General features: G+C 43.6%; 1 long non-coding RNA gene across 5 annotated transcripts; it reads right to left on the reverse strand.

The window, feature by feature from the left end:
* Window positions 1-97: 97 nt before the first annotated feature.
* On the reverse strand, window positions 98-27185 carry LOC106112489 (uncharacterized). Of its 5 annotated transcripts, none has more exons than XR_008746759.1 (5): window positions 25147-27185; window positions 21738-21991; window positions 21230-21552; window positions 20835-20904; window positions 98-5557 (listed from the first exon to the last, which is right to left on the reverse strand). It is a non-coding gene; the product is annotated as an uncharacterized LOC106112489 (long non-coding RNA). The 5 variants fall into 5 exon arrangements; XR_008746758.1 differs by lacking the exon at window positions 98-5557 and adding an exon at window positions 24120-24278 and having other exon boundaries at window positions 20433-20904; XR_008746756.1 differs by lacking the exon at window positions 98-5557 and having other exon boundaries at window positions 20433-20904.
* Window positions 27186-27196: the final 11 nt, after the last annotated feature.

The following is a 27196-nucleotide window of genomic DNA, read 5'->3' on the forward strand; positions in this document are numbered from 1 at the left end:
GGTGTGACTGCAGCTAACGAGGGACTTGAGGCAATAGGCTTCTCAAAGCGCTGTGTGTTGGGAGGAGAAGCATTTAATTTTCCTTCTTTCCACCTCATTTTCCTTGTCCTTTCTCCTTCACCAGCAGTCTCCCAAGCCAGATATGTGACTGTTATCAAGTACTGGTGGATAACAGGGGAAATTTCACAGCCATTACATCGGATTGTGGAGAGAAATGAGTGAGTTTACACCTGCAAGATCACGGAGGATTTCCAGAAGCAGCACAATAATTTTGGTGGCATTGAGGGGCAAAAAAAAAAAAAAAAAAAAGACTTTAGGGGACCCAAGCTGCCCTTTGTTTTCCCATTTATGAAAAGAAGATTCAGCTACCTGGCTTAAGGTGGTATTGGCCAGTGGAAAAGCTATGGGCAGAGTATCTCAGTGAGATTTGGTACCAGAAACTAAAACGTGCACATCGTTACTGCTGTACATGCTTTGTAGGCCAAAATATGAACAGAAAAAAGGAGCTCTGGCCAGGCTGCTGGTGATGCTGACCCACCAAGCATGAGGGCGCTTCACGGAGCTGGTTACAGAACCGTGTAGCTCAAGGAGGGAGCTGAAAGGATCTTTCTTCTTGTGCCTTAGCATGCTTTAAAAAAAAAAAAAAAAAAAAAGACACAAGAAGTACTTTCATTGTGTAACTGGAATGTGCAACAAATAATAACACATAAGATACAGTTGCAAAGCTCTCTCAGAGGACAGTGGGTGGTATCTGGTATGCATCATTTCCTAAAACATGCATCTTCTATTTTAAACATTTTGATTGTTTGCCAATGAAAAAGGATAAAATGGAATCTTTCAGTGTAAATAAGGTGGAGAACAATACAATTTGCCTATGTGTTAAGATTGCTTGAAATGCTTTGTGGTTTTTTTAGCATGCATTTAAAAACATGGTGGTACTTTTGTTGTTGTTGGTTCTCAAAACATTGAAAACAAACTTCAAGCATGTTAGAACACTGTTGAGAGCAGCACAAGTTGCTTGTGGCCCCATACTGCCTAGAAGTGTAAGTAATCTCAGCTGTTCCCCACGAGAAGGGAGAGGAATGTTTAAGCATATCCTTTATCTGCCTCTTGTATGAGGAAGCTGTGGAGTGCTTCCTAAAGTGGATAAAAGCTAAGAACAAGGTCTTGGGCCACGTGGTTCCCCACTGGTTCACAACAACTGAACTGCTAGGCTCTAAGATACGCAATACTTCTTTGCTTCTCTTGATCTCTCCAGCCTGCACTTTCTGCAGAGCGTGGAAACGAAGAAACTCTTCTTTTTTTATGTTTTTCTGGTGTTCCTGCAGCTCAGTCTTGACACCTTTTTCTGTGAAGCTGCTGTGAGAGGGAATCACTGGAACCAAGAAACAGGTGAGGAGGGCTGGTGGACATGTTTCCTCATGAGTCTTGGAAAAATGCAATGAATGCTACTAAGCTTTCTGGAGTCCACAACATGTTGGTTATAGCTGGGTTTGTGTCTCACGGTGGTGGAGGACCAGAAAAGGTAAATCTGCTTATTGCTATAGCTTGCGTCACCTAGCAGTGTGTCACCGTATGCCCTGTGTATTGACTGGCATGGGCACAGGATGATTCGGTTCTGGCAGGAGAAAATTATTTGACAAAACATATCCTGGTAAAATGGCTGGCTCTGTGGCTTAACCTGACAAGCCACAAGAAAGCAAAACATATTTTACTTCTCTTTCAAAATGCTGGAGTGACTTTCTTGAGATGGGGACGTTGCCTTGAGCATGTGTGCCTCTTTGATACAGTGTTTTAAAAACAATGTTGTAATGTTGCAAATGCTGGGCCTAGTCAAGCAAGAACCTGAAAGCTTTGAAATGTTAGTTCTAGATAGCTTTGTTAGTTAGTTTACTTTGCTCAGTACTAGTGGTCATTAAATTAACTTCTGTATTGGTGTTTTAATGCCTGTGAAGTTCCACCACAGGTTTCTGGTGGCCTTATTGATTAATTACTCGATGAACAACAAGCAAAGGACCTATTCTTCTGATTTGTTGTATGCCCCCCTAGCTCCTTCTGTGGGAGAAATGCCATTGTGAAAAGGAGAGCAATTTCAGACATCGTGGTGAAGGTTAGAAATGTTTAGGAAACTGTAGAGAGGGCAGTTTACCCGATCTTCTGCTGTTCCCTGTTTGTTGCTGCACCCTTTGAGAACAGGCAGGACCGGAGTCAATGAGCCAGCAGTACCCTGGTGGGCCGGTGAAGAGGTGTGAGCCGTTTGAGATAGCAAAGGATGGGAGGGTTTACTTAGTATTAGTTAATGACCTTCACCTAAGAGGTCCATTTTAAGGATTTGGGTGAAGTAGGAAACGCACCCACACCACACACGAGTACTTACACGGTTGCTAGTGCTGCTGGGAGGGAGATGGGGCGAACTGCGGCTGAGGGCTCGTGGGAGGGATACATAAAACGAAGTGGTGTTGTGCCAGGGCTGCACCACAATTGTCTGACCTCATCGTGCTCCGGGAGCTGATGGAAGAAGCAGGATTTTAGTTGTTCCCAGGGGCAGTCCACGGTGACGCCCTGAATAGAAACTATTTCAAGCCCTCCAAGATATACTCATGGTTTATCTTCCATGTGTGCTACTTTACTTTTACGTATGCTGGACTTTATCTACTCTTGATTCTGTGTAGTCTGATGGTTTCCCAGGGCTTTGTGCAATTTCTTAATATTTCCTGTAAACATGGACTATTCATACTGCATAATTTTCAAATATACCAGTATTCCTTCTAGCTTCTGGATGAAGGTGCTTTCAGCATCTCTAGATACCTCTTCTGGGTAGTGGGTAAAAAAAGCTCAACTTCTGTGTCCTTGAATTTATTTTGTTCCTCTCAGGTTTCTTGTTCTCTGAGACACTGTGCTGTTCTTTACAGTACAGGCTTCTACTTCTCATGTTTCTAAACCAAAACTTAGCCACCTGACAGATTCAGCATTATGCCAGAGAAGTATCTCTCAACCTGTTTTAAGTGAAGCTGCTTCTACTGCAACTGTGTAAAAATGACTCCCATTTTTTCTCAACAGATGGGCCTCTTATGTTCAGCATCACACCTGTGTACATTTATTACATTTATATATAAAGGTAGTTCCAATCGAGTGTTTTCATTGTTGAAGATGTTATTTTAACAAGTTGCAGCATCAGAAAAGTTGTTTGCTTGTTTTTTTTCCAAGAAATGGCAATTTCTGTAACACAGAGAAGGTACTGAAAACCCATCTCAATCATGTTATGATTTTGGGGGGGGAGGGGGGGGTTTGACTCCATGAAAGGAAAATGGATCAATCTAGGATTTGCACAGAAATTTCTCTTGCTTTACTGTAAAGCCTTGGAAGTACATTCTAATCCTCTTGTCATACAACTTGTACATGCATAAAGGTTGTGTGTAAACAAAAAAAGTGAGTCTTGGCTTTTGCATTAATGGAGATGGCTTGCAGTACAAGTGGGATTTTCCAAAGTAGTATTAAATCAGAATTTTTAAATCATTCCTTTTTTTTTTTTTTTTTTTTTTAACTTAGAAGATAACCAAACTTATGTGAACCAATTTCTGGGACTATATTTGTAGCACTATCTTTAGTTTCTATTTTGGTGGTCCAGCTTGGGGCCAGACTTTTTCGTTAACTTGGCGTTTTTCTGGCACAATGTAAAAATGGCTTTGTTTTATTACTCCTAACATTTTGCAAAATCTCCCTTCAGAACAGACTTCTCTAAATTAACCAATGCTTGTGCAGTTATTTTCTACTTATTACAAAACCACAGCTGAAAGGAGAAATTAAAAACTTGATTGCCATTTTAAACTTGGAATTTAATCTGTATTTAACACAAATAAGCTCTCTTTTCAAGATTGTTTGATACAGCCATTTCCTTTGTCAATGTTAATTGTATTTTTGGGTGTGCATGGACTGTAGGATCTAGAGCTTTGGGATTTAGAAATTATGGGCTTTCACAGAAGTGATTCCAGATGGTTGGATTTCTCCTTTGGACACTGTCCTGGCTCTTCCCAAGACATAACTTGTACAAACCAGCCCACGGCCACCACACGCTGCCTCCCGAGAGGCATTTGGTGTAGCTAGGCTATATTATGCCTCCATAATGCTGCACTGAATTCCTTTCATCCAGACATGCAAGCAGAATAATACTAAGCCTTCCTAATACCAATACAAAAAGAAACACCTGAAAAATCCTGGAGGTGCAGACAAGAAGCCAATGAGAGAAAGCTGAACCCATGGCATGTGTCTGACTATGGCACTGGCATGGCAGACTCCCTACAGTTTCACTGTTGCAGCAGGGGGAGGGAGATGCTCAGTGCAGAGACAGCTGAGCTGATCCTGGTGTTGGGTACCGCAGAGCTGTGGGAGCATCCCAGTGATGTAGGTCTGGCGAGTCCAAGTCCCTGTGTGGTGCCAGACTGCTTGCTATAAAGTGAGACAGAACCATGAAGGAGATGAGCTGCTGCTCACCTGTTGCTTTTGGACAAGGCAGATGTCCACCTCTGTGGTGTGAGCTCCAGAGCCAGGGCTCCGCTCACAAAGCAGTCTAAGGAGACAAGAGCACCAGATCCAAGTCACACCGGTCCAGACTGTGGCAATGATTAGACCTGTATGTGGCTAGGTTTAATTCTGTCAGCTGCTGTACAGGAGGGCAAAGCATTGTGCCTCAGTATCTTTATTCCTCTTTCCCCCAGAATATAAACCTAAGTTTATATAAATACAACCCCCCCCCCCATACGTAAATAAAAAAGCTAATTTCATTTTCAAGTCTTAAATGAAAGTCAGCAGTCTAAGCATATATAAATAAATGGCCACATGTGTCTGTTCCATTCAAAGCCACATTTGCAATTCAGAAATGTCTCTTGGAGCTGTCAGACTTTTCCCAGCTCTCAAGCAGAGAGGGAATAGTCTGTCGGGAAGCTGGCTGCCGCGGGTGCTGCACTACTAGTAGCTGTGGACGTGCTGCATCCATGAACTGCAGCAGCAGCCCTTGTCTGAAACTTGGGACCGGGGGCAGCTGCTATCTCACCAGTGCATCACAGATCTTGTCACATAAACTCTAGGCACCTCTTGTTGGACCAACCCAGGTAAGTGGAGTGAGGACAGAAAGCCAGATCATGAACAGTTGGTGAGACACTGTCTTTTGATTGCTCTCTTGGTGCACATCATTCTTGTATCCCAGGAAAATTTCCCACCATCAGAAAAACATTTGTCTTCTTTTAAAACAGGATGGCTCTTCACATGCGTAGCGTTGGTATCCACTAAGCTTCAATATAAACTTTTCTTTCCTGGACAATAAAAGTTCTCATTATCCTCCTGAGACACTGATAGTCTTTTCATGTATTGCTTTTAGATCTCCCAGAAGACTACACAGCAAATAATGAATGAATACTTCGATTTTTACCAACTTTCAGTACACTCTATGTTTTCATAACACAGAAATTATTACACAGATTGTCCTTCTGGCTGTAGAAATTAGTTCTAACGCATTGTGGAGCTTGAGGGGGAGAATTTGTTCTGAGTACAATCATGCGTCCTGGGAAAAAGATGGGAAGAGATAAACAAAATAAACATTTGGAATGGAAATGGTGAGTTAGTATCTGCTCAAAGTGGAAAGTAGAATTCAAGCGTGCATGCGCAGCAGTTTGGTATCTTAAATAAGAGAACACAGTCCGCCCATTCTTTCCATTAACTGCCTGCATGCTCACATCCAACTAACGGTATTTTCAGTATAAGCAGGAATACTGTAACAAGTCCTGGCCATCCAATGGACCATATGTTGAAATGGTTAATTTTGACATACTGTTAATTCTAATCTACTTTCTTCCCATTGCATTTAGATACTCATTTTCCTTTCAAGTTGAAAACTTAGAAACATGCGAGCTCTGCTGTTTGATTTTAGCCGTATAGACCCATTCTGCAGTTCTGCACTAACTGGAAAGATTTTAATATCATAAAAACTAGGCTGAGTTCTGAGTTACAGCATTAGGGATAGATCCATCCTCCTTTGCGTTGTTCACAGGTCAGCTGAGGATTTCACTAGCGCAGGAGGATGTATGGCTCATGTGAGTCAGCAAAGCTCACCCTATATGGCACTCGCCTGGCCTTCTGCCAGCATCAGAGCTGTGCCTGCTGAAAGCAAGAGGTCACTGCTAGTGCATTGCTGAAATATGGCTGTTGCTGGCGTAAGGGTCCCTACTGCAAAGCGGTGTAGTTCAGCGCAGTCCTCAGGATCATTTGGCAGCAGCCCGTGGGTACGAAAGCGCTTTGTCATTCTCTTTGGGATGTGCTGAACGAGTCCTTAGCTGAGCAATGCAAACGTGGCACGTTTCCAAGTCGTGTCAGTGAGTTACAATACAGTGCTGGTCAGTAACTCCATAAGCTCCTACTCTGCCCCACGAAGAGATGCGTGTTAGTGTACCCCAGTACACTAACTAAAAAGGGGTGAACTTTTGCAGCTTGCAAAATACCTGTAACTGCTCTGGCTGAGCCTCAGGCCGATTTTTTCAGCTCCTTAAGCAAATCAAAAGATTAAAAGGAAAAGCACTCTCAGTCTGTTTGAGCTAACTTTATGTTCTGAAAAAATATATGCTTTTTTTTTTTTTAGATTAAACAAAACATTTTTAGAGAAAGTTGGAGGAGGTTAATAGACTTAGCCCTATTTCTTACTGATAAGAAAGAGACATAATTTGAGAAGGCACCTTTCAAGGACACCATTTGCTTCTTGTCAATACAGGCCTACAATACAGACTTAATTATTAAATCTGAACTATTCCTCTGAAGTTTTTTCTGACTTTTCTATTCTTTACACATAGCCCGTGCTCTGATTCTTTCCTTGCTTTAACTTTTGTAAATTTTTTTTTACTGTGGGTCAAATTAAAAACACCCAGGTGCACTTTTTTTCCCCCCTTGCCTTACAGCTGGGGTCTTCACACAGTTTCCTATGACGGTCTACTCATGTTGTATGCCACAGCCTCTCTACACCCCATCTCCCTGTAGCAGCATCTCCCCCTTTGCCCAGGGCTCTGCATGTCCTCCCACCTGCTCTTTCCTCACCACACCTCTGAGTGCCATGAATGTGCCTTTCGTTCTTGGTTGGTCCCGGTGCTCGCCCCCACTGTGGTCCCTCCCCAGGTCCCCATCCCAGCCCCCTGCTGGCATCCCTGCCACCTGTCTCTGCTCTGCTCCGGAGCCCCGCTTCGAATGCCGCCCTCAAACTACGAGACTCTTTCCCACTTCTGCTGCTGTTTTGTTTACCTTCTCACCACTGACACTCCTAACTCAGCAGCATGGGACCTGGTTAAAAACAGGATGTTGTTTTTGCAATAAATAAATTGACCTTTAAGGCTCTCCATGGCTCTCATCAGCAAAGAAAAGGTGGAAATACTCTTGTCCTAATAGAAATCCCAAGGGTAAGATGATACACGGTGGGAGTAAGGAGGACAGGTGAAGCAAATGATCTTAAATTTTGCAGCCAAAATTTTTGCTAATTTGTACTGCCATCATTCAATAGTGTCCTTTTTCAGTGTGTCTATATGCTGCAATACTATCTAAGCTGGCTTAATTTTTCGCCTTCCACTTCCCAGACCTCAGGTCTATGGCTCCCTGGCCCCGGTGCTCAAGAAATGAAAGTGGAAACTCTGTCAAACTTGTTGCTTTTGCTTGATCATTGTAGCTTCTGCTGGGCAAGCTGTAGTTCCCCTTGCTCCGAGAGCAGGCCTTTGTGTTTCACATGCCTTGAAGTCAATTAGCTGCGGCTTCTCTCCCCAGGAAAAATGTGCTGTGTTGCTGCTGCTCTCCAGTCCATTCCCAAGCACTATCGATCCCCGCAAAAATGCATGTTCAGTACGCACAGTGTAATAAAACTACTGCCTAAGACTGGCTTGAGTAAACGCTGAACTCCAAGTAGTTCTGTGCTGCTGTAGCACAGCCTATGCAGAGAGTAAAAAATGTCTTAGTGTTAGAGTGATGTAACAAGTTCTCCTGCTGTCACAGTTGGTACCATATGCTCTAGCACATAGGATTCCCAGTATGTACTGTGGCCTCATTACAGGAGCAGATATAGGACAGAAAAGACTCAACCAAAACAACAACTCATCACCTCTGCAATCTCATTTACAATCTAATGATGCAGAGCACTGGGGCTGCACTGAATCCCAGAGAACTGCAGGAACCATATGAAATGCCGCAAACATCTGCTGACTGGTTTTTCCAATGCTAACTATTCCCACAGCACCCTACAGCCCTTTTTTGTGACTTTGGCATGTCTCATGCTGTGACTCTGTAGCCAGAAGCACATGTGTAAGCAGGCGAATGATTATCTGGAATGACAAGGTAACGTGGTTTCACTTAACATTGTGGAACCTCCTGGCCTTTGTGACCATCTTGACAAGGCTGGCCCCACCTGGCCTGGCAGGTGCACACCTTTTGAAAGACAATGTAGAGAAACATGTCTCAGGAATCAAACTACAGGTCTGAAAAGATCCGAGACACAACTTTGTGAGCAGCTTTTATTTTTTTCCTTCAGTCACAAGCCTTATCATGAGTATGACTTTGGGAACGGGATCATTCTCAGGAGAATTAGGAGTGCGTTCACATTTGCTGCTAGGAAAAGAAACCAGCAGCAGCCTGTGCTAACAGAGTACTGTAATTAAGCCAGGCAACAACTAAAACCATATTGAAACACTCCCATCTTTTGAAGCCTTTGAAATCCCAAACTACATCTAATTTTTGTAGCTTAAGCAGATACTACTGTTAGATGCCTCAGCTATCTGCCTTAGGCTGAGGGCACCTTTGAGCCAGGGGTGATCTCATGACAGTTATTGTGTCACATCACAAGTTCCTTCCCTGTTCTCCCCAGGGCTAAGACATGAACAAGACAGTAACTACTTCAGTAACTACACTGAAGATTTCTTTCCAAAAAATACCACAGATACATCAGTTTAAAAATTAGTTAAGATGTGGCACTGTTAAATATAAAATGCTTTTTCTGAAAAGCTAATGTACTGCTTCTTATTTGTGGGAAAGTCAATTTTATAACACTTTACTGAATGAGATTATGTCAAAGCTGTTCTCTTAAGAAATGAAGCATTTTTTAAAAACCCATTAAGTTACCCAGTCTGTTTCAACCTGTGGGGAGCAAGGCAAATGAGGGACTGACTTGATCCAAAGCCCCCTCACTTCAGAGGGAGTTTTGCTGTTTTTTGGATTAAGTTCTCCTGTAAAAACTGACATAAGTCATGGTGATGGATACAGAAGCTGTACTACTGGATCACCTGGCAACACAAATCTGATGATAGCAGATGTGAACACCTCTGCATTACGCTGACTCAGAATGCAAACATATGTTGGTTTTATGCCAACTGCAGCAGGACAAACAATACTTCAGCCAAAAGAAGGCCGTATAAGACTTTATATAATACCTTATATGTACCTTATATAATAATTCAGACTACGCAAGTCTCTAAGACAAGACATACCTCCTACCTACATTTTTTGAACCAGTATGAACCAGCAGAGTGAGTTTGTCCAGCACTTCGCAATTTGTGCCTGTTACATATGGTATGAAACGCCCTAAATCATCTTGTCAAACCACAGTCTAAGCACGTAATAAAACAAGCTATTTCATACAAAGTTTCCATCTCACAAGCACAGCCATGCAGCTGAAGTCCCCTCTGAAAACACATGTGTGGTCAGGGGAACCCCTCATGTGCTCAGAATTAAGTAATTATCTGAGAAATTGCAAAAAAGGGGCATTAATCTATGATTTCCACATTTCAGTTTAGCCATAAACCTGGATATGTTTAGCTAATACCCAAGAAATCATTCCAGGCTGGAAGGATATCTTTCCACCCTCAGCTGGAAATACTAAACAAGATGAAGTTTTCTGCAGTGGGATCCAAACACTGGTGCTATAACACGTTTGTGCAATCTCTGCAGCAGGGTTTCTCAATAGGCTCATGTACCAAGAGGTCCAGAGGTTCTCAGCAGTACAAGAGGTTCACTTTGCTTTGCACTTGAAAATATGAAAAGGGCACATCCTAGAAGAGTGTTTTCCTGTTGTTAAAATATGAAGTGCTGTCCATTCCCTTACTTGGCTCTTTAATAGAAGAAGCTAAATACCAGGAAGAAGGTTTGTAGTTGTCTCCACAAATTCAAGGTCACCTTTGCAAATCATTTGCACCAGAAATCATCTGTTTGAAAAATGATGTCCTATTTATAATAACGTCATCTGTGAAAAGACAATCGGAGTTCCTGGGAATATTACGGCATGCTTAAATGACACCTGAAGCAACACAGAACCATGCTGGGTTGAGGCTGAATATTTCAGAAACTATACTTTTGACTGTATTCAGCCCTGTTAGTTAAGAAGGACTAAGGGTGTTACAGAAAGTTTTATTATTTTCTCAAACTCATTTGAGATCACTATTACAGGAAATATATGGCAGCAATTTAACCACAGCAAGTCTCTCAAAAAATCAGATATTTAGTTTTGCTTAAACAGAAAAGGCATCTTGAGGAAAAGAGATTTATTTTCATAAATAGGTGGAAAATGTAATCGTCTGTCTCCAGACAGGCTGTAAGCTGTTGGCAGTAAACATTTAAAAAATAAAATGTAATCTGATAATCAGTTTAGTGCTGCGCCTTTACTCTGAAATTGTCTGTATGAACCCAACTTAGAGCAGAACAACACTTAAATCCTGGCACCTCAGCTACAGCAAGGCAATTCCAACCTGGCGTGAAGACATTTTCATACATGCTACCACATCCATGTTAACAGTATGCAGGGCTTTCCTGTAATGAGAAAAACTAACTACTGTACAAGAAAAAAAAAAAATGCCCTGCAAATTCTCAGAAAAGTCAGGTGAAAGCTGTGGTTATCTGTCAGGTACCGTTTCCCTGCACGAGGACAGGGATTAGCAGTGGTCTCTTGCTGGGAAGGCTGGGAAAAGCCATGATGCCCAGAGTCAGCAACAGCATCCTCAGCAGGGTGCCGAGACACCAGCACCCTCAGCTTGCCTGCTAGAAGAAGAACGGACTTCAGTGCCTCCCTGGAAGTAAACTATAAGAATTAATATCCTCTTTTAAATGTAAATAGGCTGTACATATTTTTTTTCCTTGCCCACATGTAGATTTCACTTCAATGTATGCTTAAAATGTGGGAGATGATCATAAAACAACCAGATGAAGCATTTTCCTTACCTCGGACTGTGCTTAGCGTCAGAATGACATGTTATGTTACTGTGCACTAAGGACTGCATTTGTTTATTCACTGAAATATAGTCAGAGTCTAACAGTATTTGTGCCATTTCTCAGCCTTTAAATAACCATGTCTTTCCCATCTGTTGATTTTTCGGGAATTTGATCAGTAAAATGTCTTTCAGTCTTCATTTTCAAGTTCATGCTCTATACATAAACCATATGTTTCCTATGTATTATGCTCTGTCTATATGATGCTTTATAGGTATAAGTCAGTTTTCTTGTATCTCCTTTTCAAAAGGTACTTGAATAATTTCTCAGGAACGTTTTTCTAGTCCTTGGTATTCTCAGTTATGTATGAGATACAAATCTATGCCACTTTCAGTAGCCAAGGCTATTCTGCTTAACAGCTTAGTGTACGTGATCCGAAGAAGTTTGGACATTGCATGAGTAGCCTGATATAAACAATTGCCTTCAATAAATAAATTAAGTAGAAATATAAAAACACCAGTGTCATGTAAAGTGATTTAGTTTACACAAGAATCTAAGTGCAAAATGTCATCCTTTGGATGCCAAATACACTATTAATATGGGATGGGAATGAGCCACTTATTCCAGCTAGCATCTCTATAATCCCAACATCCTGTCTTTTCAATGTCAGCACTGGGAAAAACAACCTTCTGGGCTGTTGGAAACAATCTGCTTCATAGATTATTCAGCCTTTCTCAGCTCTCCTCCTGTGTTACTCACAATCTGGAAAGACCCAAGACTCATCTCGGTACCCACTGCCCACTAAGAAGATTCCATCCAACACCAGCTCTCCTGGATTTGTAGGTTTTCTCATAAACTCCCAAGGCAGCCCTCATTTGATGATTGATGAAGGAGAATCCTATAGCTCCCCAAGGGCCCCTGGGCACTGAGATACTGGGCATCACAAGTACAGACCTGGACCACGGGTTAGGATCTCTATTCCTCTAGGGGCTTGAAAGCCTCTGGTTTGCTGGTCACCTTTAGTCATTCTTAACTGACACATGCAAGGAAAATAAGCATAATACGTTATACACTTGATAGTCGGCTGCAAGATATCCCATCTATTCCTTTTTTCTAGTAGGCTGTCAAGATGATCATCATCAAAGAGGATTGTTACATTTTCCATTGACTTGGGTCCCCTGTTTCTGACAAGTTTAATCCTGGCCTTGGGCTCCTCAAAGCAGCTACTGACTGCATACTGACTGTATTTCTCCTCCCCCCCTCCCCTTAATTAGTATGGCATCTATTAAATATAGCTTTTCTAAAGGGGTAAACTTCTTGCATTGACTTGACTTAATTAGGGGACATTAACTGGTCCTTTAGTTCCTGGCAACTTCTTCTACTCTAATCAGTGAAACTGCATCTTACCCAAGCCCAGGGGAATCCAGACCAATATGCCCCAACGCTGTTCAAGCACAGGATATTCACAAGTGCCCGAACTTATGGAAAGGAGAAAGCAGCCTATACAGGACCATCGGACATGTCAGTGGGTACCCTGAATACCTTCAGTTTGATTTTACAACCGCTAGTACACTGTGTATGAATCAAAGAAGGACTGGTAAGTACTTGCAGAGAGAACAAATAGGCCCTTACTCTTTTCACTTTACGACAGAAAATTGGTTTGGGGATAAGAAATTAAGAAGAAAAAAAAAAAGCAGACCCAGCTACTTAACCAATAAAAATCAGCGTTTATATCTGTGTCTGCATTCACTCTCTTAAAGTTGCCACCATATGAGGTGTGGGATGAATTGCTGAGGGTACCAGGGCACAGCCAGCACTGCGGAATAGGTGAGGGAGGTGTAGGTCTGCATACCCATATCTGAATTCCACAGAAACATGAGGGACTGAATCCCACTGGCAGGCTGAGCACAAGATGTAGCAGGCAACACTAAACTTCCTGATAGCAAATATCACAAGATGATAAAAAAAGCACAAAAAACCCACCACCACCACCACCACAACCCAAAACAAACAGAAAAACAAAACCCACCCAAGCAGAAAAAAAATGAGCAAAAGACCTACCAAGCTGTCCTCTGTGCCTGTTAGCATGGCTGTTTGTTCTGACCCCTGGGCATCTTGGGCCTGTGTCTGAAAGCAGCCGGATACCAAGAGCCTCCCACATCACTGTCACTGTCCCATCCCTTAGAGTCTGGGCATCACCCTCGTTTCTGTTGTCCAGCCCTGAAGGGCCCCAGAGGCTCCCTGGAGAAACTGTATTCAGGGATGATGTTCACCTCCTGCCACTGAATGTGATAAAGCAGATGCCTTCAGTGTTGTCACACTGGTGATCCCTGCGTTTCCATTATTGTCCTCAGCTTTTGTTTTGTCCTCCCTTGAACGCCGGGTCCCTTTACTCCTACAGCAGCCACAGTGATGCATGCTATCAGTGGAAGATCACGCTGGAACTGGCTGTTTGCCAGTCAGAAGGGCATCACCTGAGGGCTGGTGTGAAGAGCTCTATGCTCAGAGCTTATGGAAAATAGGTGAAGGAAAAGATCTTGCTTTTCCTAAAGATTAATTAAGCATTTCATTGTTACAATCCATGAGTTAGCAGCACGACTGCAGGCAGTCATCATTTCTTGAGTACCTTTACAGTATCTTATCAGTTAACGTGTTTTTCAAACAGATGATTCCAAACTATTTTGCCGAGTTGGGCATTCAGGTATCTGCATCATTTTAAAGTCAAATGCAAAAGCCATGCCTTCAAATAAAAATATGATTTAAAGTGCTGTTGCCTCATAACTGCATGAGCCTGAATGTCACTTTATACCGGCCCATTCACTTGCCTGCAGCTGTAAGGGGCTCTCTCTAGATCAATACAAGTTTAATGTATGTAGATCACTTCCCTGTCTGAAGATCTAACAATTAGTAAAAAGACAGGTAATAACAACAGGATTTACAGGAAAATCATTCAATGCTTTCTCTTTCTTTTTAACAGCAATAATCAATTTTTCTCCTCTATTTTGTTTTGTCCAGTAGCCAAAGTTTTTATTGTTTCCCATGGTTCAAGGAGGATCCCCTGCTGCCTTTTGTCTAACTAGTCCATTAAATGGACTCGTATAAAAGTGTTCCTCTAAATCTAGATTAACCAGGGAATATTAATTTCCTGTTTTTCATCTTGTCCCTATATTTCTCCAAATTATGCGCACAGATATAATGACAAGGACAGCTAAGGAGCTTTCTCTTTCTAAAAGATGGATTTGTCTTAACCTTAAAGATTTAAGCACAGTTTAAGCCAGACACTGAAGTTGATACTAGTACTTCAGCATGTATTAATACTCTTTGCTAAATAGGAACTGAGTTCGGCTTATGCTTAATTTCCAACCAAACGAGATATTTCAAATATGAGCTAATTACATGTTTTGCTGAATCTTCAGTCTCCAGCAGAACAGCCAAGCAACATAGGTGAGCCCACCATCTGAAGCTTTCCTGCTTTCTTTTTTCAGGGTGCTTCACATCTGTTTAGCTGTATTTGCAAATGGTAAAATAAACAAATTGCACTGTGCAATCTTTAGCTGAACCATTCCTCCCTGGGAAAAGCTGGTTAGTCCAGAGCACACCGACTAATACCAGAAGGCAGAATAGACAAGAAAGAACAAAGATGCATTCACTTACCACAAAATAAATATGTTGAGAAATTAATTACTCAAGGCTTGAAAGAATATGAAAACACATTTTTAATTCTTTGTGTACCAGGGATAGAAGCCTGAGTAATAGACAAGAGGAAGTAATTGCTTTAATTTAGCATAAACAATCTCCTGAATTTCACTAATAAAACATAGTGGGAACATTTCTATTATTAGATTTTTAATAATAAAAATTTTATCTAAAACTAAGCAAAAGAAAGCAAAAAAATCCCATTAATTGAGAAAATAATGTGAGTTGTACTGAAATTAATTGAAATACTAGGTATTAGATAGCTTTGGTTAGGGGAAAGGAATCACAGAACTATCAGAGGAAGAGAGTTGTTACTCCCAGTTCATTGGAAAGAACTCACTTAAGGGGGTGTAAATCAGGACTATGGTAGTTTCTCTACCTTAAACATTTGAATCCACTTCTCCCCATATCTGAAGAACTGCTGTGGTCACCAGCTGCTAGACTAGACTAGACTGACAGTTTTTCCTCTTGATGCTTTTCATTCTTTGTGAATAACTGAACATGCACTGGAGCAGGGGTAGGTCCAGGTCCTGCCTCCTGGGGGAAGGACGCAGCCACCAGCCTGCAGAGTCATTCCTCATCGCTTCTTTTTTTCACAGTAGTATTTATACACAGTGAAACAATGTTAAGAGAAGCCTGAAGGAAGCTCATTGTGGACAGCTTTATGAAATTAACATTGGGTGGTATTCTAAGAAACGGGAGAAAGTCTCTGGCAATGAGAGAGTGGGGAAAACAAAAGCTTTATTTTTCCAATCCCATTTTCAGACTGGTTTGCATAGCCTTCCTTATAACTAAATTAGGATGGACTGAGTGGGCAGAGGGGATGGGGAACATGTGCAATATATTTCTGAACTGGTTTCCAAGTTGCTCAGAGCCTGGAAGCAAAGGAAGACCGAGAGGGTGGGGTTTTACACCACAAAGGCATAATTCGCAGAGATCGATTCGACTCCACAAATTCTTTCCCACACCATCTGCTCCCTCACCACTCTTAGTCCTTGACTCATAAACCCACCTCTGGCTTCTACCTCATGCCAAATATCCCTCATTTTATAACCGTAGCCAGAGCTATTGTCTGTCCACAACAATTTGTCTCAGCTTGAGAAGAGAGGAAGAAAATGTGGGAAGACACATGACTGCTCCCAGAACTCCACCCCTTCCTACACTTATTTCTCCAAAATCCATTAGTCAGATCCTCACTCTGAGGACAGCAAAGGCCATTCATGGTTATTTCCCATGAAGTCAGGACCAACACTCCAAACTAAAGGACTCCTTTGCAAATACATGTGCAGGGAAGAGCATGGAGGCCTTCACTGTTTTAGAGATAATTTTCCTTCTGAGCACTCAGAAAAATGACATTCTGTTCCAAAGTAACTACATGCCAAGTTTCAAGCTAAAGTTATTTTGGGGTCATCCAAGCAAGCAAGAAAAGAAAATACACATCCCCCAAATGTTTTAACTACAGAAATTTATGTTCAGGGTCTAAATAACTCAGGAGATGACTAAAAAAATTTGTAAATTATAAAAAAGTCACTTAAAAGCATAGGGGTCAAATAAAGCATAAAAATATCAAACTACTGGACAAAGTATAAACATGTGAAAACGTGAACTTAAAACTTTAAAATTGACCTTACCTCCACCATTATTTCTTTAATGAAGTAATTAAGTTAAGCAACACTTTCTTCAATATGGATTTTGCCATGTCAGTTTGTTTTGAAATAATTCAAAAGTACACTTGTCACATCAGATGAAATACTGTCAAGAATGTTTCAAGAAAATATATCTTCATTATAGCAGGCCTTGTTATTTGTGCCTTCCAAAGGTTACCTTGGTAACTTTTTTACATTGATGTTCCACAACTGGCATAGTCCAGATCCTGTTGTACTAGAGACAGCTAAACCTTTCAAGAATGCTAAATCATCTTTCAATGACACTACCTTGAGTTCTGAAACTTTGCTTTGTCTGACTCGTTCAATGTAAAGGTACAGAAGCAAAGGGAGGAACAGAAGGTGTTGACTGAGTGACCTCACAGAATAAAAGACCACATTGTATCTTGTTCTTTTTTGAAGTCTCTCCCCTTCTTTGGAATAAGATGACCATGAAAAATAGAGCTTAGCAAAAGAATGGACACATGAAAGAAAGACTTTACTGTATCAGCATATCAACTGAAGTTATGCAGTATGTTTGGCAGCACGAGGACATGCCTCTCTTTGCAAAAGGATAGTTCAAGAGAAGGTGCAATTTGCTTATCTGTACTTCACATCAACTTTTCTGGCTCTTTGAACAAGTGCACAGTGTCAGATTTTTGTATCAGCCACCATTTACTGTAATGAATTGCCAATTTGTACTCTTACAGCTGTATGAGGAAAAATCCTGACCCCGTGCATGGGCTCACCCTTGCCTTTCTAAGTCATGCAAAAACGCCTACATCCAAAGAGCATTAATGGGGACCTGCACTCCAACCACATGAGTGGGAGGTGTGGGGAGCTGAAGGCTACAAGAAGAAATCAGAAGCTGCGACACAGGCGGGGTGGAAGTTGCTTACACAGAATTTCTGTTGTCTGAAGCCTTCCTGAGCACTACTAGAAAGCCTCAGGGAGGTGGTCACAAGCTCCTTTGGAAAGCTGAATGGGAATGAAAAAAAGACTTTGGTGAAAAAGCAGATGCAAATTTTGTCACTAATCTCCCATGCCAGGAGAGATATCAGCCTTTTTCTTTATAAAACAAAAAATCATTTCATCTCTTCCTACCTCACAAAAACGAGAGGTGGGTGGGAAAAAGAACTGAGGAAAACCAAATGTCTGAGCGTAGACAAAAAAATAGTACAAAGAAATAGGGGAAAGAGTGAAAAACATGGAGAAGAGTAGGATTGCTGGGATTCCAGAGGTCACATTAAAGTGGAAAATAAGAGTCATGTGAACCCCAAGGTCCCCTCGAAACATCAAGGATTTTACCTCAGCCTCTGCAGCTGCCTGAACTGGAGAACTTTTCTCCAGACCACATCAAGGGACCACCTCCCTGCAAGTATCAATACCCAGGCAGTGGCTTTACAAAGAGGAAGAAACCAAAAAAACACTCTTCTGTGCTGTGGGCACTGCAGAACGGAAAAGGAAGGTGGTGCTCCTCACACCCTGGGCAGCCCACTCCGACAGCCAGGGGACACGCGCTGGTGCACAGTGCTCCACACACCCAGAAAATGGCCACTTCTGCGCCCAGTTTGGGGGTGTGGGGTGCCCTCTGCTCTCTCTGGCACAGGCTACTTCTGCCCAGCCACAAAACGCTCATCCACCTACCTCGCCTGTGATGACCCCAGCTGTTCCTTCCCCATTCAAATTGCACATGCCCTCTCACACTCTGCCTCCCTCAGCACATTTCTGGACATCAAGGCAGCCAGAGGGTCTGTATTTTCTTTTTCTTTTTCCAAGCTCCTGACTTCGGGGCAGCAGCTTACTGCATTATTTATGATGCTGCAGTGTGAAGGCCAGGAATAAGGGAGATTCACATTCCAAGAGAGAAATTTCTTTTTCAAGGAAAGTATGCACAGTCCTAATGCCCAGAGTGTGGCAGACGACTGTGTCTACTACAGACTATTCATTACCATTGTATGTGGTATGTATAAACACCCTATTTCTACTTCTTCCCCTGCAGTCTTTTGCCCTCCATAGCAACATAAAATGACAGACCCTGTAGGGGAACAGCAAAATTCTGTATACCTTCCTTACATTTATTCTATATGGATGGGGTTGAGCATTTGTAAAGCCTCAATGGAAAGCCATCAAATTACTTGTGATTATGAATATTTCATCCTTTTTCCCCCCTCAAATACTTCTGCAGCTGGATTGACCTCACTCTGCTACCATGATCAAGCCTCTCTGAGAATAAGAGTGCTCAGAGTCTTCTAAGAGTCTTGGGCCACCAAAGGGCAAATCTGAAGATAAAACTGCAAATACAATTGAATGCCCAAAGATTGTACAGCCTGCTGCCTGGACACCTGCAGGCTTCACGCCTTGTTGCCAGCACCATTTCACAGTCCCCGATTTCTTCATGGTCCATTTAAACCAAAAGGGTGTGAAAGTTTTAGCTTTAGTTCCCTGCTGTCTTGAAGTGTTAATATTATTTTAAGGACAGGAACAAAGACAAAAATATTGAAATCAATTTAATTGGGATGTCCCCCTGAAGTTATTTAAGTCTTTATGTTTTTTTAAAGAATATTTGTTACTATATATGTTTTGCATTTCAACCCAAGCTTCTGCTCAATTTTGCTACAGCTATAAGTTCTCAAGCCATCTGCAGACCAGTGGTGCTGCTGTGCGCACAGCTGCGCCAGGACAGGTGATGGTGGTGGGGGAGAAAACAGCCAGCAGCAGAAACTTCTTAAACTGCTTCAGGAAACTCTGGCCTGAGACCTTCTAAAATTAAAGAAGTCTCTACTGATCACATACAGTATAATGGTTTTTGCCCAAAGGACTCTAAAGCTATGTCTACAGTACTACAAAAAAGCAGCGCCTGGAAATGAGCTTAAGCACTGTACAGCTAATCGCCTATTATGCTTTAACTGCAAGCACGTGTCCTGGGAAAGGTTTGCCTCCTGTCAACTAGCGCTGTCCCAGACGGGGTCCAGAGCAGGAGACGGTGCATCTGCAGCCCATTCCACCAGGCAGCATGCACCAGGCAAATGCCACATCAGCCCTCCTCCTCTCTTCTTCCCATGCACAGCATCATCCTTTTTCACCACCCTCAGACTCTCTGGAGCACGGCATACATGTTCTCAGCTTCATACTATGAAATCATTACTCCAATAAGCCTTTTTTTGGCAGGAAAAGAAACAGCTGACAAAATAAGCACAAACATACTAATAGGTGTGTCTTAGGTTTATGGAAGGGCAGCGATTGCTTTGCAAGGTGGATGTGGCCAGGTCTGGGCACTTGGCTGGAGAGCTGTCCTTCAAATATTTCATGTGGTGTTACAAACATAGCCTGGTTGCAAGAATCTGGACTTACCCTCACAGGGATGGCAGAAAGCACACTTGTGACACTAAGGCCATCATCCTGCTGAAAACCTTGAGGGCTTTAGAACCAGCATTTTTTTAATTTTTCCCTTGTGCAGGAGAAATGTTAGCTTTGTCCCTAGAAGCAACAATTGCTTTGGCTGAAACTTCTGAGTTTGAAACAGATACCTAAACAACATCCGGGGAACGTCCTTTATAGGTAATGATAATCTCCCCATCTGTAGCATATGGAAGCAAAGCCCTTTTTTACCCCAGACATGTCTGTAGCTTTACAGTAAATTAGGGTGTTGTGGCGGGTTGACCCTGGCTGGATGCCAGGTGCCCACAAAAGCCACACTACCATGACCCTCCTCAACCAGACTGGGGACAGAAAATAGAACAAAAGGCTCGTGGATTAAGATAAAGACAGGGAGATCACTCAGCATTTACTGTCACAGGCAAAACAAACTCAACTTGAGGAAATCAGTTTAATTTACTACCATTCAAATCAGCAATGAAAAACCCCAAACCACCTTCTCCCCACCTCTCCCTTTTCCCCAGGGCTTAACTTAATTCCTGATTTCTCTAATGTGGTCAGTTCACCACACGTTGTTTCTGCCACTCCTTCTTCCTGACACACTTTCCCTGCTCCAGCCTAGGGTCCCTCCCATGGGAGGCAGTTCTCCATGAGCTTCTCCAACATAAGCCCTTCCCATAGGCTGCAGTTCTCCACACACTGCTCCAACATGGGTCCTTGCCATGGGGTTCAGTCCCTCAGGAACAGACTACTCCAGCATGGGTCCCCCATGGGTCACAAGTCCTGCCAGCAAGCCTGCTCCAGCCTGGGCTCTTCTCTCCATGGGTCCACAGGCCCTGCCACGGGCTGCAGGGGAATCTCTGCTCCAGCACCTGGAGCACCTCCTGCCCCTCCTTCTGCACTGACCTGGGTGTCTGCAGGGTTGTTGCTCTCACATAGTCCCACTCCTCTCTTCTACTGGTGCAGATTTCTGCTTCTGTAGAGGAATGAAGCTGTGTTAATTAGCACTGATAATATACAACTGTGGGCTGGCTTCAGGGACGGGTTGGCTGATGTAGATAAGGTGCAGCTGTGGCTGGTGCTGTTCAGTGGTGGAGAGCCAATGAAGGGAGAGCAGCTGAGGGAGAAGCAAGAGAAGAGAGAGTGGGTCCTGGGTGAGATGAGGAGAAGGCACCAGAGGGACTGCATGAAGAATATGCTGGTGTAAGACACTGTTGCAGCTTGATAGTTTGGAGAGTGCTGCAATGTGCTTTCCCTCCCCCCCCCCCCCCTTATTAATGTGCTGTCACAGAGGTGCTTACTGCCATTGCTGATGTGCTCAGTGTTGGCCAGCAGTGGGTCCATCTTCGGGCTGGCATTGGCTCCACTGAACATGGAAGCTTCCGGCATCTTCTCACAGAAGCCCTCCCTGCTACCAAAACTTTGCCATGCAAGCCCAGTACAGGTGTTTAGTTGTTTTGGTTTTTTTTCTTTGTTATTATTTTTAAGATCTCACAATGTAATTATATTGAAGCAGAAGGAAGTATGCTTCATTTAAGTGACGTCAGGAGTTGTCTCTTGAGCTGTTTCATGGGAAGAATCCTTACTTCTTTTTCTCTGTTTAGGCTGAAGGTTTATGAAGCCACTGTAAACAGCAGAAATGAGTGTAAACACCAGGGGTTAACTTTAGGAGATTTGAAAGGAACATGGTTTGCCTTAATAAAATTAAGCAAATAGTTTAGGTTTTATATATATATGTATAGTTCAGAGATACTGGAGAAGAGTGTTCCCTTTATTAAATGTTTGCCATTTAAGCCTTTTGAGGCTTACCTCAAAGAATCAAGGATAGCATTGTGTTGGTGTTCAAGCTATTTTTTATTAACTTCAGGGAGAGGAAAACTGGGCTATTACTTCATTAAATGCGCAGACACACACTGAAATTGTATTATCTGCATTGCAATCCAGCATGCTTTTTATGGCATAAAATATTCTTTAAAGGTTATAGTCTATTTCTTGTGAGCTGTACTTTGATTCTAACTGGCTCCTCCATTCACTGTAGATGTCCTCTGCTTCCTCTGAGTGTCCTGTAATATTAATGGGAAAATTTCCATGATGCTAATGTTAAAACTACTGGTTATAGTTACTTGTGAAAAATGAGTGGTCAAAAGGGAAGCATGTAATTCTGCCAAAAATAATGTATTATCTTCCTCTGATCAACTCCAAAACAAATAGGGGTTTTTTTTCTAACGAACAAAACACACAAGAGAATCTGTGCAGGTGATGGCTGTTAAATAAGGTTTAGGAAGAAAGCTACGGAATCTCAAGGGATTCCAATCTGGGCGATGTGAAGAGAGCATTACAAAGCCAAAATACCCTCAGAATGCATAAAAATTGCTGCTTGTGGTTTCCAGCCTGAAAGAATGAAGGAGGAATTTTAAAGAAAAACTCATTGTAGGCATAAAAAAATATTGTTTGCTTAAGTATAGCAGAAGTTTCACCGGCATTTGTAAAGAGCACACTAACACTATGGTTGCTGGAGTTCAAACAAACACCACTTGCCTCTACTGCCCTCAACTGATGTGCCTTCCCATTCAGTGTGTGTGGGCTAAGTACTGGACCAATTAAGATGACCCAGGTAACCACACACCTGCCATACCAACAGGTCCCAGGCAACAAAATGAATATCAGGGAAGATTCAAACAATAACAACTAGCAGAACTAAGCATATTACATCTTGTCAAACTAACTGTGTATGTCTTTAGGATAAGTTCAACAAAAATATCCATATATAACAGACTTCCACTAAATGTCTTGCCTCTTTTTGATACAAGCAGTCAGCCAGTATTTAGGATAAGACAGCTTATTCACTTTAGGAGAAACTGCTGACAGAGCTGGCCTTTCTTGGAGGCAAAACTGTTTATTTGTTAAACACAACATTGCAAACATGGCAGAAGATTGCATCTTTGATCACTGCTTTAGGCATCCTTTCAGCCAGGACTTTGTTGGAGAGGCTGACATGCATTTAAGATGTAATCATATTCATAGGGATCATGCATACCCTATGTTTTTTCTCCAGAAAAACGGAAAACATTGACGAAACAGGTGGTGAACCCCTGGCCCAATCAATCGGTGTCTTGCAAGTATGTGTATTTTGGCTGGTGACCTGCTAGTGTTTGAGATGCACCTTTATCGTTTTCTTAAGAGATACAGCCACATCTATGGTTTAATGTGACTTAGACCAACCTATAATTACTACATGATTTACTACTAACTATAAGCAATGTGTGTACATATCTCTCTACTGCTGCTTCTGGAAATTCACTTTTGCTGTTTGTGCTGTAGATGTCCAAGACCTTCACCACATCGTGAACAGTCACCTTGAACAGCAGTACCTGGAAACTCCTCAGTGGCAACCTGAACACACTTAAGACTTTCATCTTTTAATGCTGACTGATCGGAAATCAATCCGTGTGGTTTTCACACGACAAATGTATCTTACATATTCGAAAGGTATATTAATGTGTTGTCACTTTTTTTTTTTTTTTTTGCCTGCAGGTGGGAAAACCAGAAAGCTACCGGTGCAACTAGGAGCCTAACACCGCAGACGGGGGGGGTGGGGTGGGGGGGTGGCGACATGGCGGTTTCCACACCGCGGCAGCGGAAGCTCCGCACAGCGCAGTTCGCCGGCGGGCACCGGCCCGCTTGCCCAGCGGCAACCCCAAGGCCCGCAGGCGCCTCCCCACCGCACACCGCGGCTCGGGCCGGCCGCCGCCCTCCGCCCCCACCGGCGCCCCACAGCTGCGGCCCGCCCAGAGTCCCGGCTTCCCCCTGCCCCACAGGGGCGCGGGCACCCGTCTTTCCGCGGCCAGCCTAACACCCCGCCTTTCCCAAAGCGCTGCGCGCAAAGCGACGAGGCGGGAACCGGCTCCACACGCTCCTCAGCGGCCACCCGCCGCCTCTGCTCCGCCGGCCGAGGGAGCGACGCCGGGCCGTCCTACAGCTCCCAGCATGCCTCACGGCCCCGCGCGCGGGGGGGGGCGCGGCAGCCCGCGCCGCCGCCATCTTGTGCGCCTTGCGGTGGGAGGGGGCCCGCTCCCTCTCCCCTCGGCAAACGCCGGTTGTTGGGTCGGTTGAATACAAACCGCGTGACCGCGGCGTGCTCTGCAGCGCGTTTTCTGAGCCTGCTGTAAAGGCAGCCGGTTCAGATACTACCTCGAGAAACCTGAGCCCTCATGATGTGATGGGGCATGCTTTGGCAGCGTGCTTCACAGCAGCATGGGGTCTCCTCTCCAGGGCTGCTCTGTCTCTCTGAGGGTCTCTTCTCCCAGGCCGGTCTCTCACCCTTACGAACAGTAAAATCGCTTTTCTTTCCTGGAGGTGATACAGTGTCCTGGGAATCTCTTCAGAATATGCATTTCAGCTCATCTAGTTCAGCAATGTAGAACAAGTGCCGGCGGTGGTTGCACTTACTCCTCTCCCTGTTCCTCGGCATTTGGGACGTTGAACCCAAAGGTGCTGCGCCTGACAGAGCCCTGCTGCCTTTGATTTCTTCTGGTAGCAGACTTGCTGGATATGAGCAAGGAACTATATTTCAAGCTTTGCTAAATCTGATATATCTGGCACTAGACCTTTTGTTTATGTGCTATATGGCAGGTAAAACTCATCACAAGTGTTGCACAGGCAGTATGTACATGCATGTGCATGACTCTGAAAATATGGCAAGAACCTGAAATCTAATACATACTATAACTACTTCCCTGAAATGATGTACATCTGCATAAGGCACTCATGTATGCACTCTTGCTCTTAGGAGTCTTTCTTGGGGTCTTTCGAGACCCCTGGTGGTCGACAAGTTGGTGAACTTCAGCAGAACTTTCTTGGGGAACACGTGCACTACTTGCTTTTATATAACTTCATTTTTTCTCTGCGCTATACAGTTTGACGGCATTGCTCTGTTACCCCAGTTCCCTTGTCTATTGTTATATCCCAGGTGTCTCAGGAAGCTTGCTACGTCTTACTGAGCTTATTCAATAGGTCACATTAATCATTGCTTTAGTTTCAGTCTCTGTTAGTGATTCTTTGTATCTTAATTATATCACGCACAACCACCATTTTCCAAGTGGCCATTGCTGGTTTTTGGTTGTGGTTGTTTTGGTTTTTTGTTTTTTTGGGGGGGTTTTTTTTTGTTTGTTTCTTTTGCACAGCCATTTGGCAATCCTCACTACAGAGAACTCAGTACCTTTGAAAAATCCATGTTCTGCATTTCATCTGGTAGACGTAGACATTGCTCGGGCAGCACTATCACAGGGCCACTTTTCAGCATGCCAGCCTTCCTGCTCTCGGGGCTCCCTCTGGGTGGATCTTCACTGAAGTGCTGCCCACATACAGGTTTTCTAAAATCCTGCTAGAGGAGGAGCCTTGATGGGAGGTCTGGCAAGGCTCATCTACAGCAAGGTGGCTCAGGGAGATAAGGGCAGATGCACATGTGCATGTATCTCGAGTGTGGGAGCAAGGAGAGACGAGACAAGGCAATAACTGGACCTGAAATGCTATGGCAGAGCGCTGTATGTGTGTGTTGGGAAACCTAAGGAAGAAGGAATTTGAGTCAAATGTCTTGAGGAGTAGCTTGGGTAGGAGCATTTAAAGTGGGGTGGGGTGAACTAGCAGAGGCTGAGATGAGACCAACGAAGACACAGTCTGCAAGTGGAGACCAGTGGGGAGGGAGGGAAAGGGTGAATCTAGAAGACAACACAGAAATACTTCAGGCTGTGCAGAAATCATGGGAGGTTCCTCTTGAACAATTACTCTTAACACCAGGTTGGAGGGAGGGACACAAGCAGAAGTTTGTTGTTCTTCCCTTGCTTTTTGTTTTTCCCATTTTTTAAAGCATGGTAGTCCCTTGGAAGCAGCTTTGTTGTACAAATGTCAAGCACCATTTCCCTTTTTCTTTAAAAAAAGGGAACATGAATAACCCTTTCTGCAATTGACATTGCATCCATATGTTTTTGGAACCAGTTTCTAGCTCTGAATAATTTCAGGAACACTTTCTGAATTTTATCACACTCTTTCTCTTCCATCAATTGACTTCTCTCACTCCACCCTGTCTTAGCAGGTTTCCCCCAACACCCCCAATATGAAAAATACATAGGTTTTGCATCAAAAGAAATGGGAGTACTGGGTCCATCCTATCCCAGGGAGCAGTCATCCTCTCAGAATTGTTTTCTGGGCATCCCCTATTGCCTTTTCCTTTCAGAAATGTTCTGGTAATACACTAGCAGTTCCCTGTTTTTTCCCCCAGAGCATTCCTGCCATTTTCCAGCTTTGCTGTCACCCTCAGAGGCTGGAAGAAAGGAGGATTTGAACTACTCTTTCCATTAGCACTGGTCTGGCATATGCCCGATTGCACAGTTGCCTTTCTCTTTTTAGGGTCATCCAGCTCCTGAGCAGCTTTTACAGAAAAGTAACTTCAGAAATGCTAAATAATCATGAATTAACTGGTGTTTCTACAGGTTTGGCTAAGCTCAAGCCTCCTGGCTCTATCATGGTCTCATGTAAATCAGAAATGCAGAACTGGCATCAAAATTGTAATGGCCTGAGGGAGCATCTAATAAGATTGCGTGGCAAATTGCAGTATTTCCCTGACTGAACCCCAGCCCCTTTCAAGCATCAGTTGGCATAAGTACATGGGCAAGAAAACTGCAAATTGATTTTGATAATTTCCACTATTTGCATCCTGTTTGAGACTTGGAAGAATTTGAAATTGAACATTGGAAAGATAAATCAGACTCTTAAGTAATTGAGTTTCTCGTCCATCACCCTACTTATTTCTAGTTTATTTTCTTGCAGGAAAGCTGAAAGAACCATAGAGAGGAAAACAAACCCTGGGGGAGATTACAACGTATTAAATAGTCATCCTGGAAGTACAGGGCGGTTCTTCGCTTAGCGGAGAAACAGCGTAAGGAATGGAAACCGCGTGGTGATGATTCGGGGAAGCAGTAAGGGCGGGAGCAGGGCCGCCGTCGTTCTCGGGGTGCACGCACGCTCCCCCGCACCCCGCTCCCCCGGCGGGCACAGCCCCACGCTCACGGGGCGGCGGGGCACCGCCAGCACGGGCGGCAAGGCCGGGTGAGTTGCCAGGGCCGAGAGCCCGCGCCGTACCCGGCCCGAGCCCCGCCGGCCCAGGGCAGGCGGCCATCCTCCCACCCGGAGGGACGCGTCCCCTCGCCACCGCTCCCCCCGCGGTGACCAGCAGGGCGGGCACGGGAGCGCGGCCGGGCTCCGCGGCAGCC

Source organism: Falco peregrinus, chromosome 4 (assembly GCF_023634155.1).
Source record: "Falco peregrinus isolate bFalPer1 chromosome 4, bFalPer1.pri, whole genome shotgun sequence".
Classification (NCBI taxonomy): domain Eukaryota; kingdom Metazoa; phylum Chordata; class Aves; order Falconiformes; family Falconidae; genus Falco; species Falco peregrinus.